Source organism: Cavia porcellus, unplaced genomic scaffold (assembly GCF_034190915.1).
Source record: "Cavia porcellus strain 051 isolate PalLab524CR breed Dunkin Hartley unplaced genomic scaffold, mCavPor4.1 scaffold_13, whole genome shotgun sequence".
Taxonomy (NCBI): Eukaryota; Metazoa; Chordata; class Mammalia; order Rodentia; family Caviidae; genus Cavia; species Cavia porcellus.
In genome coordinates this window covers 63,862,900-63,878,880 of record NW_026947496.1, presented here as the reverse complement: position 1 = coordinate 63,878,880, position 15,981 = coordinate 63,862,900, and positions in this window count along the sequence as shown.

Here is a 15,981-nt window from a genome sequence, read left to right as displayed (position 1 = left end):
TGGAGAGAGAAAAACAAAAGCTTGGTGGGACTTCAAAACGAGATGATATTAAGTCATCACTAGCTATTATAATGTCTTCTTTTCTTCAAAACAGCTGTTCATACCATCACAAACAATAAAATCATACAAACCAGAATAAAACTATTCCAATTAATGAATGAAAACATTATAAGGCTTCAAAGCAATATAATGGGGAATCATGATTACCACATACTTTTATGTTTTCTTACCATTTCTTACACTAGGGAAACTATTCAGTATTTATACATGTGAGTTTGATTTATTTTGCTTATGAGTATGGTCTTAAGCTGTGTTTATTTATTTATAAATATCTCAATGTGATCCTTCTTTATAGCTGAGTAGTACTCCATTGTATAAAAATACCACAACTTTTTAAACCATTCCTCAGTTGATGGACACTTGGGTTGTTTCCAAGATCTAGCAAATACAAATTGTGCTGCTGTAAACATGGGTGCACATATCACATTGTGGTATGATGCTTTCAGTTCATCTGGGAATATGCCTAGAAGTGGAATAGCTGGAACAAATGGGACTTCCAATCCTAGCTTTCTGAGAAATCCTCAAACTGACCTCTACAATAGTTTGCACTCTTTTTTTAAAAAGTCTTGCCTGCCTAGCCACTTATCTAGTGCAATGAACTGTAATCCTCTCACCATTTTCCTCAATGTAAATGATCAGTCAATACCAAGGAGGGGCTGGGGATACAGCTCAGTGGCACAGTACTTACCTGGCAAGTGCAAGGTCCTGAGTTCAATTCCTGGTACAAAAAATAAAAATAAAAAAGACAAGATAAATACCAAGGTTCAGGCTGCCTGTGGCCCTTTGTTCCCATGAACATATTCCCGACTGCATCATCATTTTGTCTTTTATTCTTTCTTTTTACTGTGTACTGTAATACAATAGGATAGTAGGGTCTCCTACAAGGGTCCCCAGCAACCATACATATGTGTTCATAGTTCTCTTAAATCCAAATCATTACCGTAGCAATTCCTCTAAACATTTTTTAAAATCATCATAAGCAACAATATCAAGAAATAATAAAATCTTGAAATATTATACTCAAGATATTCTACTGTTTACATATTTTCTCATGTCTAACTTAGAAAACACACATTTATGTACATATACAATCACGTTTGAAGACTTGCCATCCATGTGCCACCACTCTATATTAGTTTACTCTCATTGCATGGTGTCGTTGCCAGGGGTATACTGAAATAAGTGTCTATAATTAATTTCATATCTGGCTTCACTTCTGCACTGTAAATTTTAGGTGAGCAGACTCAGTATGTCTGGAGCAATACCGTAGCATAAATTCTCAGAGAATTCTTAATCAGTTAATTAATCCTCTCTCTCTTCTTATCCCCATTTTTCAGAAGCTCAGAGAAGTGAGAGAACTTGCCAGCGCTCACAGAGCTAGTACATGCAAAACAATACTGACGCTCAGCTCTGCCTAACTCCATAGTTCATGCTCCTCACTATGCTTTCACGGTCCCTCCAAAACTACCCGTGTGTCTTCTCTAACTATCTGAAAGTCCGCTTTTCAATGGGAAAATTTCAACAGCCATTTAAGGATGTTGAACTTAGCACAATATTTTCAGCAATAAAAGACAGCACTGGAAAATATTAACATTTTTCACCTACAAAATAAAATTATATTTTGCTACTACATAAAGTTATAGGGCTAGAATTGGCTATGCTTAAAAACATCCTTATTGCACAGATTTTCATAAAACATCTCTTTAAATCCCTTTTAATGCAAAATAATTAACTAGATATTAAAGCTAGTGTTTAAATATACCTCAGAGCAAGATTACCAAGGTAAAAATGAACAGGAATGTTTTTCTTCAAATTCCTCTCTGCTACATATACCTCTCCTTTTAACATCTGTGATTTTAGGTAAAATTTACAGCCTGATATAGCAAACAGAGAAGTTGGCAGAAATGACAAGGACTAGGAATGGATTGATGGTCAAAATAAAAGAAGTGCACAGAAGAAATTCAAAATAAATAAAATATCCCAAAATATTTTACCCAATATGCAAAAGTTCAAAAACTGGAAAACTAGAAAATGCGCATCCACATGATTGAGGCTAGTACACTGTGCTTTAAAAAGTAAAATACATAACCAAGGTTTACACATAGATGAATTGATATTAAAATATGTACTTAAAGCTGGGTGTGGTGGTTCATTTCTGTAATCCTATCTCTCAGGAGGCTGAGATAGGAGGAATGTTGCAAGATTGAGACCAGCCTGGGCTAAAAGTGAGTTCAAGGCCATCCTGAACTGTGTAGTGAGATGCTGTCCCAAAAAGCCAAAAAATAAATAAAATAAAATCTGTATTTATTATTTCCCTTGAGAAATCCTTTTGGAGTGCATTCTTTCCCATTTACCTCATTGCCTGAGACCTACAGCCTCTTATTTCTAGAATCACTCATTTATAAACTCAGCTGTATACATGTTATTTTTTGTTGGCATCCTCCTATATTAGTATCACAAGTGTCGTTCTATACTCTTAACATCCTAGTCAGACTAGCTTCCTTCCAGTTCAATGAACTCAGTGAGGTTCTTAAATCTGTTAGTCAATATTTGTTAAGAAAAAACAGAAGCCAGAAAATTATTTAATACAGTATAGGGAACTTAAAACAAATTTTGATGGACTGGGAAGCAAAGATAAGAGAAACTGCTGCCAGTGTTTATGAGCTCAGGAATTAGAAGAAACCACTGCTCCTGGTATCAGCTTTCCTGTTATTCTCTGAACAACTTGGATCTCTCCTCTGTAAACTCCCCACACCTACCTACAGTCCACAGTAACAATGTCTTCTTCTCTTCTGTGCTGGAGACTTTACACAGCATCTCTCATCACTGAAATCTACATAAGAATCTTGCTGACCATAAAGTGTGGAAAATAAAGTTTTTAGATTGTCATTCTTTGCTTTTAAGTGCCTATAAATAGTAAGACATCAGAAGCAATGGGCAGTGTGTTTCTCAGTGCAGCTCAACGAGAGATTAAAATGTTAGTGTCATGTTAGAAGTAATGTGTACCTTAATTATGTGATCAAATTGTATCTATTTGATCTCTCCAATGTAGAGTTTTTATGCTTTGTAGATCCTAAATATCATAGAAGTTTCTTGAAGCTATAAAAATCTTATTGTGAAACTACTGTCCACTTATTTTAGTATCTATAAGTGAATGTTATGTGCAATAACTATTTCTGGAATATTTATCTAATGATATCTATTTCCTTCTTTTCTTCCACAAAATTGGGATTCTACTGTGAAGGAAAGACATCCCTTCTCCATTTGTGCATTTAATCATTTATCTGTAAGAATACTGACTCATACATATTTCTGATTACATAGGTTATAATTAGATATTATCACAATTTATTTCTGGTCCAAATTTTTCTAATTTTGACCATTGAGAGCTCATTCAGGTTATTCCTAATTCTTTCAATAAGCTTGTCTATTCCTGAGCAATTTTTATTCTCTGTCATCTCAAGATAGTTCAACTGTATCCTGTATTTTTCCAACCCATTATTGGGGTAAACCATTTTTCGACAAGGTCTAACTCTTTTACTAAGGAGCAGTGTTTAGAAACTATGGTTTAGGCAGTGGTTATTCATATTATTTCTAGAGTGTTGCTGTTTCTAGTTCTTCTCAGAGGACAGAAGTGGGCAATTCATATATGTAAGCAAACCCACCTATCAACAGCTTAATCTACATTCCTACATTAACCCATCAATCCTAATGCTAGACAATTAACCAATCACAAATGCTGGACTCAGCTGCCTCCATGATGTCATGAGGCTGTGGGGTGACACCAGACACAAACCAAGAAGTGGAATTGTCAACAAATCCACCAATAAGAAATATACCTGCTAACACGTTTATATCACACTAAGTATAATTTTTAACATTGTAATTTCCAGTAAAGTTATTGTTTTATGAATTTACCTATGTTAATTCTTCTTGTCCCTAACTCAAGTGATAGTCATTTGCAGCAAATGTATGTTCATTGTTAGTGTTATATCCATGTTGAGTTCCACATACAGCTTCATTGGTTCTTTGAATTTTTTTAGGGAAAAATCAATGGAATATGAGATATTACTATAGTTTTAAGGTCAAAAAACTATATAAAAAGCACATTCAAAAAATCATTTCCAAGGAGGAAAAAAATGGCGGCTTGCTAGGAAGCTGGATAGAGAGCCTGTCTGGGGAAAACAGCCCAGAAGCTAGAATTTCACCACACGGAGAGGTCAGACAATTGGAAAACAATTCTCACTAACCCAAGAGAAAATCAAAAGAAAAGTAAAATTAGGAAGAGGAAGGATAAGTGCGGGTGGAGGGCTGAAGCCCAGCACGCTCACTGAGACCCATTCCATGCTGTGCTGGGTGTGCCATGGAGATGTACGATTCAAGGTCGCTGAAGCCAAGGCTGCCAATAACAGGAGTTAGTGAGTCCCGGGCCCTTGGTGAGAGAACGCGGCACAGTGTGAAATGGAGCCAAGGTAGAGAGATTTATTGGTTTTTGGTGAGTGCTGGAAATTGGATCCCGGGGCATGGGAGGCTGCCTGGAAGACATCTTGGAGAAGGGCAGAGTCCGGCACTGTGGTGGTGTCAGGTAACCACCCCTGGCCCAGAGAGAACTGATAGGAGCAGCTTGGGCCAAACTATGCTGCTGGTCGGGAACCAATAGCCAGGGACAAAATTGTTCCAACCCTGTGAAGTCTACCACAGCACAGTGTATAGTGCTAAAGGCAGTTGGAGGTTGACTGGCTCAAAGGGGAGCATGCCACCTCAGATATCACCAACTGGAGAGAGCAGCAAGCCACGAGTCAGCACACTTTAGAAAAACTGTAAGGAATTCAGAGACGACCTGAGACCTCCTCCACACACCTATGAAAAGAAACCAGAAACATGACAAGAGCAAAAGATAAGACAAAACCTCCAGCTGCTGACCCTGGGAAAATAAGCCCAGGAGAGGAAAATGCAGAAGAGAACCAGCCCAGCAATTATGTAGTCTTAGCCACAACATCATCAGACATAAAGAAATACATTCATGACTTCATAGATGAACTTAAAGCTGAGATTTTGACCCAAGTGAGACAACAAATAAAAAGGTTAATTAAATAAATGCTAATCCCTTCTCAAGAAAACACAGAGGGAATAAGGGAGGAACCCAGAAAAGGAAGAGAAACCTTTGGTGAAGAATATAAACAAAATCTAGAATACATGGAACAGAAACAAAGAGACTACCAGGAAACTAAAACTCCATTGAAAGCTGGCAAAATGCCTCAACAGAAACAAAAGTTAGCATTTCAAAACTTGAAGAGAGATTTACAATGTGTGATCATGAAAGAAAAGACCTATTAAAAATAACAAGGACGCAAGAAATAACAATTCAAAGGCTAGAAGATGACAAGAGGATCTATAACAAGAATAAAAATGTAAGTGAAGAAGCAGGAGTAACCACAAATGAGTTACAGACTATTAACAGAAATAATTAAGCAAAACTTCCCAAGCATAGCAAAAAGAAATGATATCCAGATAAATGAGGCATGTAGAACTCCAGCCAACTACAACCAAAATAGATCTACACCCAGACATATAATAATAAAGATTCCAGAAATCCACAAGAACAGAATATTAAAAGTGGTCAGAGAAAAGAAGCAGATCACCTACAAAGGACAAATCATCAAAGTAACAACAGATTTATCAACACAAACTCTTAAATCAAGAAGAGCCTGGGGGGAAATAGTCCAAGCCCTGAAAGAAAATATCCTCCAACCAAGATTAATGTATCCTGAAAATTTCTCTCTCAAAATTAATGGAGAAACAAGATGTTTCCAAGACAAAGAGGAACTGTGGGAGTTCATGGCCACCAACCCAACCCTACAGAAAATACTGAAGGATGAGAGAGAGAGATAGAGAGAGAGATACCAGGATTTCAGCAACAGTGGCAGAGAGGCCTCAATGAACAAGGAGGACAGTGGAATGAGGATAAAAATGGACAAATAATATCAGAAAGATAGAACAGCAGAGTTGAGGCAGAGAAGGTGAGATATAATGTTTAACATAGATAGCCCTGATATACTAACAAAAAGAAACACAGATATAGTAGGTTAGGAGGTTGCATCTATCAAGATGCTCTGAAAAGGAAATATACTCAACCTGAAAGAAGGTTAATACACTGAAAGTCAAAGATGAAAAAATGAAGCTCTAAGAGACAGGGAACCAGAGAGAATTAGGGACAACTCATCCAGCATAGGTTGGGAAATTATGACACTTTTGTGCAGTTTAGAAATACAAAGCTAGAAGGAAGGAAAACCTTGTGGCTTCAGTAAGTAAAAGAGTAAGCTCAATATCAAGCTCAGGGGAAAAGAGGTTCAGCACCACTCAGATAATGGGTTGCCCCCTTAATATAAAAACTAAATGAGTTATGGGACCACAATATATAAAGCATCCTGAGAAAGGGAAAGGTGAAGAATTGCCTAAAAAGGAAGGCAGAGGATATTGTTAATAGTGTATCAGGATTTAAAAGCCAGTAGTCTTATCGCTCTATTTAGTTTGATTTTATTTTGTTCCGGTCTGTGTACTTATACTAGATTTGAGGGCACAGACAGCTATCCCCAAAATAGCAGGATATACTACAGTGACTATCTTTAATTTCCTATTAGATTAAACTGAAGCCCTGTATTACTTACATTGTCTTACTATAACTGATCTTATTTGAAGCTAGTTTGTTAGACCGCTGTTGTACCTTGACTGACTATTCAAATTTGGTATGCTTGATAGTATCAAGTCTAAGAGTAGAGGAAACTACTCTGAAGATGATAAGATATAATAAGATACCCATTCTGGTTTGATTACTAACTGCTTTCGAGGTCCTACAATGTCTCCAAAATTGTGTTTTTATTAAAATAGCTATGTAATGCTATGTTCAATTATATTACATCTGATGATGTAGACAATTCTATTGAAAATAACAAGAGAAAGCATAGTAACTACTGTAGATCACATAATATTGTGGTTTTATATGTCTTCTTCATTGCATGTTTTTTCTAAGAATTTGTTTTGTTGTCTTGTTATGATCAGTTTTTCCCTATAATACAGAAAGGATAGATATACATGCAGAGATTTACACATGGGGAGAATTTCTAAACAGTTTTTAGGAACAGATTATATAATGCACACCGTAACAAACTGATCTGTCCTGTGGATCAGTCCGTGGGCCTTACCTGGAGAGGGGACAGAGATGGAGGGCTGGGCAAGAGAAAAGATAGACGGAGACAAGGCAGGATTCCATTCAAGTCTCGTTTATTCTTAAAATGGCTACAACTTATATAGGGTGCAGGCGGGCCAATGGGGCAGGAAAAGGGCACAGAGTGTTATCTGATAGGTCATCATCATCATACCCAGATATATGACGTAAGAGGAGAGGATTATGGGAGATGTAGGCTGAAGCGGGAAGTTGCTCACGTCATGCGCACTGTAGGCAAGGGGAGGATCATGGGAAATCTAGGCTGACACACAAAATTCCCTCAGGTGGGAGGGGCAGGGCAGCAGCAGCCATTCTGAGCTGCTCCGTACATCTCCTCCCTTATTATTATATATATTTTTAGGAATGTGGCAGGCCCTGGGAGGAAAGCACCTGTCTTAGGTCAAGGACTCCTCATATGAACCCAATTGAGCCTTACCCATTGTGGGCCTGCAGGACAGCTGTTGGTCCTGGGCCTGTCTTAGATGGCCGATGGAACAACATATGTGTCCTAGTTACGCATCTCTGGCTGCCTGTCCAGTGCCTCAGGGCATTTGGGCCACAGTATCATGTGGGCCATCAGTGGGTGTTCTTTCCCATTAAGTTTGTTGTTCTGCCATTTCCAACCAGTGGTAATGTACCTGAATGGACTTTGCCATAAATGTGTCAATCCTATTATTAATGTTATTAATGAGTGTCATGATCCTCTGAAAAATACATGGTCTTACAGTAAGCAGTAACAGCAAGGCAGCTAGGGGTCCCAAGAGGGGGACAATGTAAGGGAAGAGACCCCCACATACCTGGAGGAGAAGGTAGTTTCTCCAAGGCACTGTTTTTCTCTCTCTTTGAGATGCACCCTTAGTTTATTCATGGACTCTTTAACGACTCCTGAGTGGTCAGCATAAAAACAACATTCTTCCTTGAAGGCAGCACATAAGCCACCCTCCTTTAAAAATAGGAGGTCTAGCCCTCTTCTATTCTGTAGGACTACCTCAGATAGAGACATCAGGGATGCCTGTAGAGCCATCACAGATGTTTCTATTTCTGTTACATCTTGATCTACTGCTGCCTGTAATTGAACTAGATGCTGATTTCCCAACACTAGAGCTGTAGTCCCTGTTCCTATTCCCATTGCAACTCCTAACCTTAGTAATACAGCTAAGGTGAGTGTCGCAGGTTCTCCCTTATATATATAGCCAGTCTGCAATGCCTGGAGGTAGTAGTCTCCTGGGTGGAAGGTTATGCGAGGAAGAACCTGTATAAGAACACAAAAATCTGTAAACTTGTTTAAAATAGTGGTTGCTATACAGGGTTAGAGGCCAAAATTGCAGGCCCAAGACATTCCTGGGGTGGAATGAGGTAGTTATTTGGCTTGAACTCTGAATGAAGCTGGGCACAGAGTCATGTTGCCAGTGTTGGTGGATGGCTGGAGTCCCCAAGACAAGTCCCTCTACCTGAGATGTCAAGGAGAGTCACCTTGTGGTGATGGCCCCAGCCACATGCAGATGAGCTAGAAGAACTGTTAAAGGTTAAACTGAGGGCCTTTCCTTCATAATATGAAGGAGGAGCAGCCAAGCATAACCAACAGGATTGGGTGAGATAAGGTTGGGTATGATTTAAAGGCATGTATGCCCCTTTAATCAAACTGAATAGGTTAGAATGTGAATAATGAGGAGCAGGTATATGATCTGCCTGGTGTAGGGGGGCTTGAGAAACGCTTATGGTTGGGTGACTTACTGTGGTTGTTTGAACAGCAGTAACAGGATCTGTATTAGACTGATTGTATTTTGGATTTGGATTGTATTTTGGCTTTACAGCAGGATTTGGGCCTATGGGTGTGGATGAAATCTGTAGGGGAACCTTTTTTATGAGAATAAGATTTCCCCTGTCTTTGCCTGATTCATAGACTCGAAGTCCCCAGGTGCATCCTGTCAGCCAGCCAGGGTCTTTAGGAGTGGTGACAGTGACATTTAGAACCTGACAGGGTCTTTTATTGGCTGGTGGGTAGTCATCTAGGTTGCACCCTGGCAGCCCCCATGTCAGCTTAAGGTGTTAATTGGGGAAGGTGGGTTGCCATCCTGTTGCAACGGTTTTGCAGCCCCAACGAGCATAAAAATATTCTCCTGGGGAATTACAATATGATCTGCCCCCTGTTGCTGCGGGACAAAGGTAGAATTGACTTTGTCTGGGACATTGTACCCCCGGAAAGAACCAACAGGGTGTGGGTGCAAACCATGGACTTCCTGATCCTACCCAAGTCCAAACCATCTCTTGGTCGTTCTAGCAGCTAAGCTCCCATTTCCACAGTTGATAGGGCAGTACGGAGGAGGGAGCATGGCAGCGCCATTTTTTTTTTTGTCTTTTTCCTTTTTATCAGTACCTGGGATCAAACTCATGACTCCCTGCTTGCAAGGCAGGCGCTTATGCTGCTAAGCTAAATCTCCAGCCCTGATTTTTTTTTCACCACCAGAGTCAGTGTGGAGGCAGCGCCATTTTGAGTATCAGGGTGATGCACGCCATTTTGAGTACCCTCATGGCCTCCAGAAAAAGGAAGTAGCAGCAAGTCGCCATCTTGAAAAGGCTCCGGGATATCAAGGGCCACAGAGCCGGGAGGGCTGGGTGCCTTAGATAAGTCCGGTGGTGGCAGAGTACAATTGTGGGAGGCAGCTAACGCAGCCTCACCCTGGGCAAGTGTCTCTGTGACCTGGGGATTTGTGTGACGTTGTGCCAGCAGCTCAGAGATTAAAATCCAATATGAAAAGGCAGTTACCGGAATCTTTTTTGGGCCAAAAAAACCTCATAATAGTCTTTAAGAGCATCTCCTACTCTTTTCCACCTGTTTGAATCAATGTGCCCTCTAGGGGGAACCATGGACACACTGAATGTATAAACTGAAAGTACTGTCTCAAATCTTTTGTCTTAACCTTAATCCCTCTCATCTTGAGTGCCTCCCTGAGGCCATTCACGAACAATTCATGCTCATTAAGTGCTTGCCCCATGCTCATCCCATTCACCTACCGTGATTCAGGTGAGATGTAAGGTGGCCGTCCGCACAGATCACAGGAACGAAGTCCCGAAACAGTCACACCAGCAGGTGCTTTACCACCATGAACGGTCCCGCATCATTATCCCTTGTGCCAGGTCTGCCCCACATTGGGCGCCACTTGATCCATCCCACGGATCGGTCCTTGGGCCTCGCCTGGAGAAGGGATGGGGATGGAGGGCTGGGCAAGAGAAAAGAGAGACAGAAACAAGGCGGGATTCCATTCAAGTCTCATTTATTCTTAAGATGGTTACAACTTATATAGGGTGGAGGTGGGCCAATGGGGCAGGAAGAGGGCATGGAGTATTATCTGATAGGTCATCATCACATCCAGATATATGATGTAAGCAGGAGAGGATTATGGCAGATGTAGGCTGAAGTGGGAAGTTGCTCACGTCATGTGCACTGTAGGCAAGGGGAGGATCATGGGAAATGTAGGCTGACACACAAAATGCCCTCAGGTGGGAGGGGCAGGGCAGCAGCAGCCATTCTGAGCCACTCCCTACAACAAACAGATACTCTGAAGAAGAACAGACACTAAGAAACCCAGTGCTATTTCTGTAACATTATCACATAAAATCTAGCAAAACTATTATTAACTGTGCAGAGTGATATTAGTCTAGTCTCTTATGTTCAGTTTCAGTGTATGTAAAGATAAGGACAGCTACTATGAAGAGAATGAGGGACATTATGGCAGTCACTATTGACTTCCCCAATGTCAGGTCTTGAAGACGTAAAAAGCCTTCATCACCCTGTTATCAGATTAGTTCTATAATGTTCAGTATGTATTCACTGTGTGTGAAGATGGGGACAACTATTTGGAAGAAAACTAAAGACAATAAGACAGACAGTGAGGATCTCCAGTGGATTTGCTTTGAAATCAGTGTTTCTTAAAAATTGTTTCCTTATGATCTGTTTTGTTCTGTTTTGGTATGTTCAATCTTACCCTCTTTAAGATACAGGCAATTCTTTTGAGGATAACAAGTGACATTTAGTAGCCATTATTGATCACCTTATATTTTGTTTTTACATCATATACTATGTCTATTCTTGTTTTAACTGACTCCATTTTGCTTTTTCACATTTGGTTTTATTCTCTTCAAACAAAGTAATAAGAACTGTAGGAGTAATAAAACCCAAAATGTGTAATTGCTATTGTAAAATAGAGAAGCAAAGAAAGTGCTCTAAAGGATGTATGTTTGCATACATGCATACTGCATGTATGTTTAAGTGTTTAGGAATATAACCATATTACTAAGTTTTTGTTGGATCACTGAACAGAACTGTTTGCAGTCTCACTGTTTGAATGTTGACTTTGTATGCTTTAATTTTGTAACTTGAACAACAACTTCAAAGATGACAATATATAATCTATCAATGTGATTTCTTATTATCTGTTTTTTTGAATTTCTATATTACTTCTACCCTTTTTTCTCTTTTGTTTTTATTCTCTTTAATTAAAATCCTTTATGAAAAATAATTTCCTCCTCATTTTTGCTACACCATTTTATTCTTCCTTCTTTTCCACCCCTTTTAGTCCACTGCCTCTCAATTTCTAAAAGTTGTTTATATATTAGTGATACCCTTTTATGGTATATGCTCTGAATATTTTCCTCAATTTTTCAATTGGTTTTTTATTCTAAGCTAGTTTTGTGATGTAAGAAAAATTTTACTCAAATTTATCAAGTTTATTATCTTTAATATTGAATAACAATTAGAAAGTCTCTTGATGCATTAAAACTGAAGAATTCACTCATCCTTTGCTATCTGATTTCTACATTTTGATTCTTATTTACTGTTCATTCTTACAGATGGTATAAAATATGAATCTAATTTTATGTTTTCCACAGACCTACCAAGTTGTTTCAGCATCATTAATTAAAATATTTATCTTAATGTTGTTGACTTAAAATGCTACTGTTGCATAAGTTTTTATATGTATTTGGATCCAACTCTTCAGTTTTTGTTCCTTAATGTGTACCAGTAACCCACCATGTTATCAAAGAATATGAATGCATTTTCCTACTTAATAGAAGTATGCTCAGTCTCCTCTTATATTTTTTTTATTTTTCAGTGTTTTCCTTCCCATTTCTGCACATTTGCTTATCCTTAGAACTTTAGTCATATCTTGTTTATTTCCATAAAAGAGCTTACTGACATTCTGATTGGGATTTCACTGGATTCTACTTTTAGAGAATGTTAGAAACTGGAAATGATCCATCAAACCCAGCAACACCTAAAATGGTATACAACATTTAAAAATAAATTCTGACAACAGAACTGAAAATTTCCTACTCAGTCTGACAGGGAAGAAGAACATAAAAAGCTAAAAATGATCTTTAAGGGATTCACACTAGATGCTAATTTCTCCACAATGTACTTTCAATGTCACTGAAACTTACTGATTCTTTTTCCTTAGAATTAACTTTTAAATTGGTCTTTTCTTTTTGTAACTGCTGTCATTGCCATTATTCAACTACTCAGGTTTTTTTCTTTTGTACTCTAGCAGCAAAGTTCTGAGCAATATCCAGTGATTTTCAGAAAGCAATCATGGCAACAGACCCTATAATAATTCCCTGCTGCTTTCAGGAACACTTGCAAATTGTTTAACACAGCATTACAAGTCCTACTCTAGCTAATTTTCTGGGGTTATTTCCTTCTACCTTTATCCCCTTTCAATTTGTCACTTTACACATCACTGCTGATACAGCTCTTTATTCTTTTATCTGAAATGCCCCTATATTTTCCATTTGTGATTCAGTTAAAAGTATCCCCTTCATAAAGTGGACATTTTCAAGGATGATTCGATCATGAGGACACTAAACATATTAGTCCACTGAAGAGTACATATTAAATGTGCTGCTAGAAGGTGTGGCCTGGGTGTGTGTCACTAATGAGTGATCTGGAAGAGTATATTCTTACCCCGGTCCTTTCCTGTTTCTCAGGCTCTCTTTTCCCTCTGCTTCTGGCTGTGTGAACATCTCTCTTGCACCACCTTTCACCCCAATGTTTCTGCCTTGGAGTTAGCTGAAAACACACTGAAACCACTGACACTATCTCAAAATAAATTTCTTTAAGTTGCCTGTGTCAGGTATTTTGCCCTACCAGCAAAAAAAAAAAAAAAAAAAAAAAAATATATATATATATATATATATATATATATATATATATATATATAAAACCAATAAACCTAGTATTGGTTATTTCCTGCTTAGCTTTGGGAACTCAACTCAAATGGCAGACTTTCTGGGACATAGCTTTGTCTTTGCTATGTGCACTGTACTTATTTTTATTGTAGTACCAATCACCAAAGATAATGATTTCCTAGAGGGCAGGTGCCTACAGAATTTGAAAACAGTTCCTGCAGCTGTGAAAAGTTGACAAAGAAAGCTACTGCAGACAAGAAACCCATACCTTTAACTTGATTCACAGGAATCTCAAGAAATAAAAGTGGAGCTAATTTTAAAGCTGATAATGTAGAAATTGTTGTGTATATATTCAACACATGCAGCAAGACAAGGTTATTCTCATGCTTGGAATATTAGTAGAAATGATAATAAATGACAATCTAGGATATACATGTCAATTTCTATTTGTTTGCCTTTGTTTATGATAGAGACAGAGTCAATGATCGTTATTTAGTGTTTTAACAAATACAAATAACATTGGACACTGGATAAGATACTGGAAAACCATCTACTGAAAGACTGTCCTAACAAATACATTATGTCTTATATATATTACATGATATATCAATATACAGTGTGTATAATTATGACATACTGTATAATTATATTGCTATTTTAATTATCTTTTATTATGTTAAATATGTTATATATTATATGTATGTATCTATTATAAATATAAATATACTAATAATATGTCTACATTTTGAATGAAACTTCCTAAAGTTACATAGTGAACAACCTGCCCTAATATACATGTTGGCTATAATAGAAAAGTCTCATCTATCAAATAAGGATAAAAAAAGGGAAACTAGAACCCTGAAATATCTGAGGAGGTATGTTAACTTTCTATCATGATAACAATATCTAAAAGGAATCAACTTATGAAGAAAAAATGGTTTATTCCATGATTTCAGTCCATGATCAATTAGCTATGTTGCTTTATGCCTGTAGCAATGGAGGACATCACACTAGGGGACATGTGGTTGATCAACCCACTCCACTCATTATTAGAAATAAAAAAACATAGACAGTGAAAGGCAAAAATCCTACAAACCTCTTCAAACTATACCCTCTATGACCTAACAACTCCTACAAGTCCCAAATTATTAAAGGTCTCATCATCTTCAAACAGTGTCACAGGTCAGAAACCAAGCCTTTAATACAGAGGCCTTTGGGCATAATCCAAAACAAATGATAATATAAGGTCTTATATGGCCCAGAAGATGAAACTCAAAAAACGTACTGAGGCACATTCATTAATCATGATACAGATGCAGCATCAGGAATATGAGTATTTATAGGGGATGAGATCTTCCAGGAAGAAGATGGAGAGGGAAAATCTAAAGAAAGACTATTGCCTATATAATGGTTGTCATAAAAAGTCCACATTTTAAGAGCATGTAGAAACATAAGTACCTTTCTCTAGAGCATGGTTCCTTTAAAATGAAATCCAGTTTAATTTAATCTCTCTATCTTTTTGGTATAATCCCCACAACACCATGCTTCCTGTTATTTATGCACTCAATAGTTATTTATTGAGATTCCAAAGAAATCATTTAGATAGATCTGGATCTCAGGCAAATATTGTGTAATATATCAAAATACAGTTCTCCGTAAAATGAAAGAAGACAGACTCACTAAGAATTCAGCTAGTCACTTTAAAAAGTGAATTCTCTTATCCATTGGTATGGAAGATCTGCAAGTCATTGAATGAAAAAACAAGTTTAAGCCAATGTATGTAATGCCACCAATGTCTCAGAGACAGTTGTCACCAGTTCTTTGAGAGACAAACTATATGCTTGCAGATTCATAAAAGTATTTCCAGGACGTAAGAGAATGCACTATCTTTAGAAAAATTAAGAAAAGGCAAAAGATAGACAGGGAAAGAAAAAAATCTATTTGCTATATGATGCTTTACAATTCTTATTTTTAAAAATCATGTGACTATTACTCATGCAAAATAGGTACAAATATACATATACATGCACATATTCCAGAGAAAAGATGCACAATTTCCAGAGGAAATATTCTAATAATAACTTTCTCTACCTATAGGTTCTCATCAGGTACTTAACGTACTCACTCATGAGAACAAGTGCACAACACACGTATACACAGACACACACGGACATGATCATACAATTCAGGTTAATTTAACCAGTTAGGAAACCTCTAGCAGCACTGCATCTCTCTTTATGGTCTACAAGCCAAATCTCAGGGGGACACAGTAACATCATGATTCATAAACACTTATGTTCATAAGCAATTTGATTCACAAACAGAAGGATTCAACAAAGTTATGTTTCCATTCATGAACTCCAAATTGGGTGAGAAATTGAACAAAAACAAACATGCCATTTCCCTAGAATCATGGAACAAATTAAGTTCACGAACCAAGGCACCACTGTACTCAATTTGTTAGATAGCTGTCCCATTTCTGAACACAATACCTGATAACCCCAGTTGTG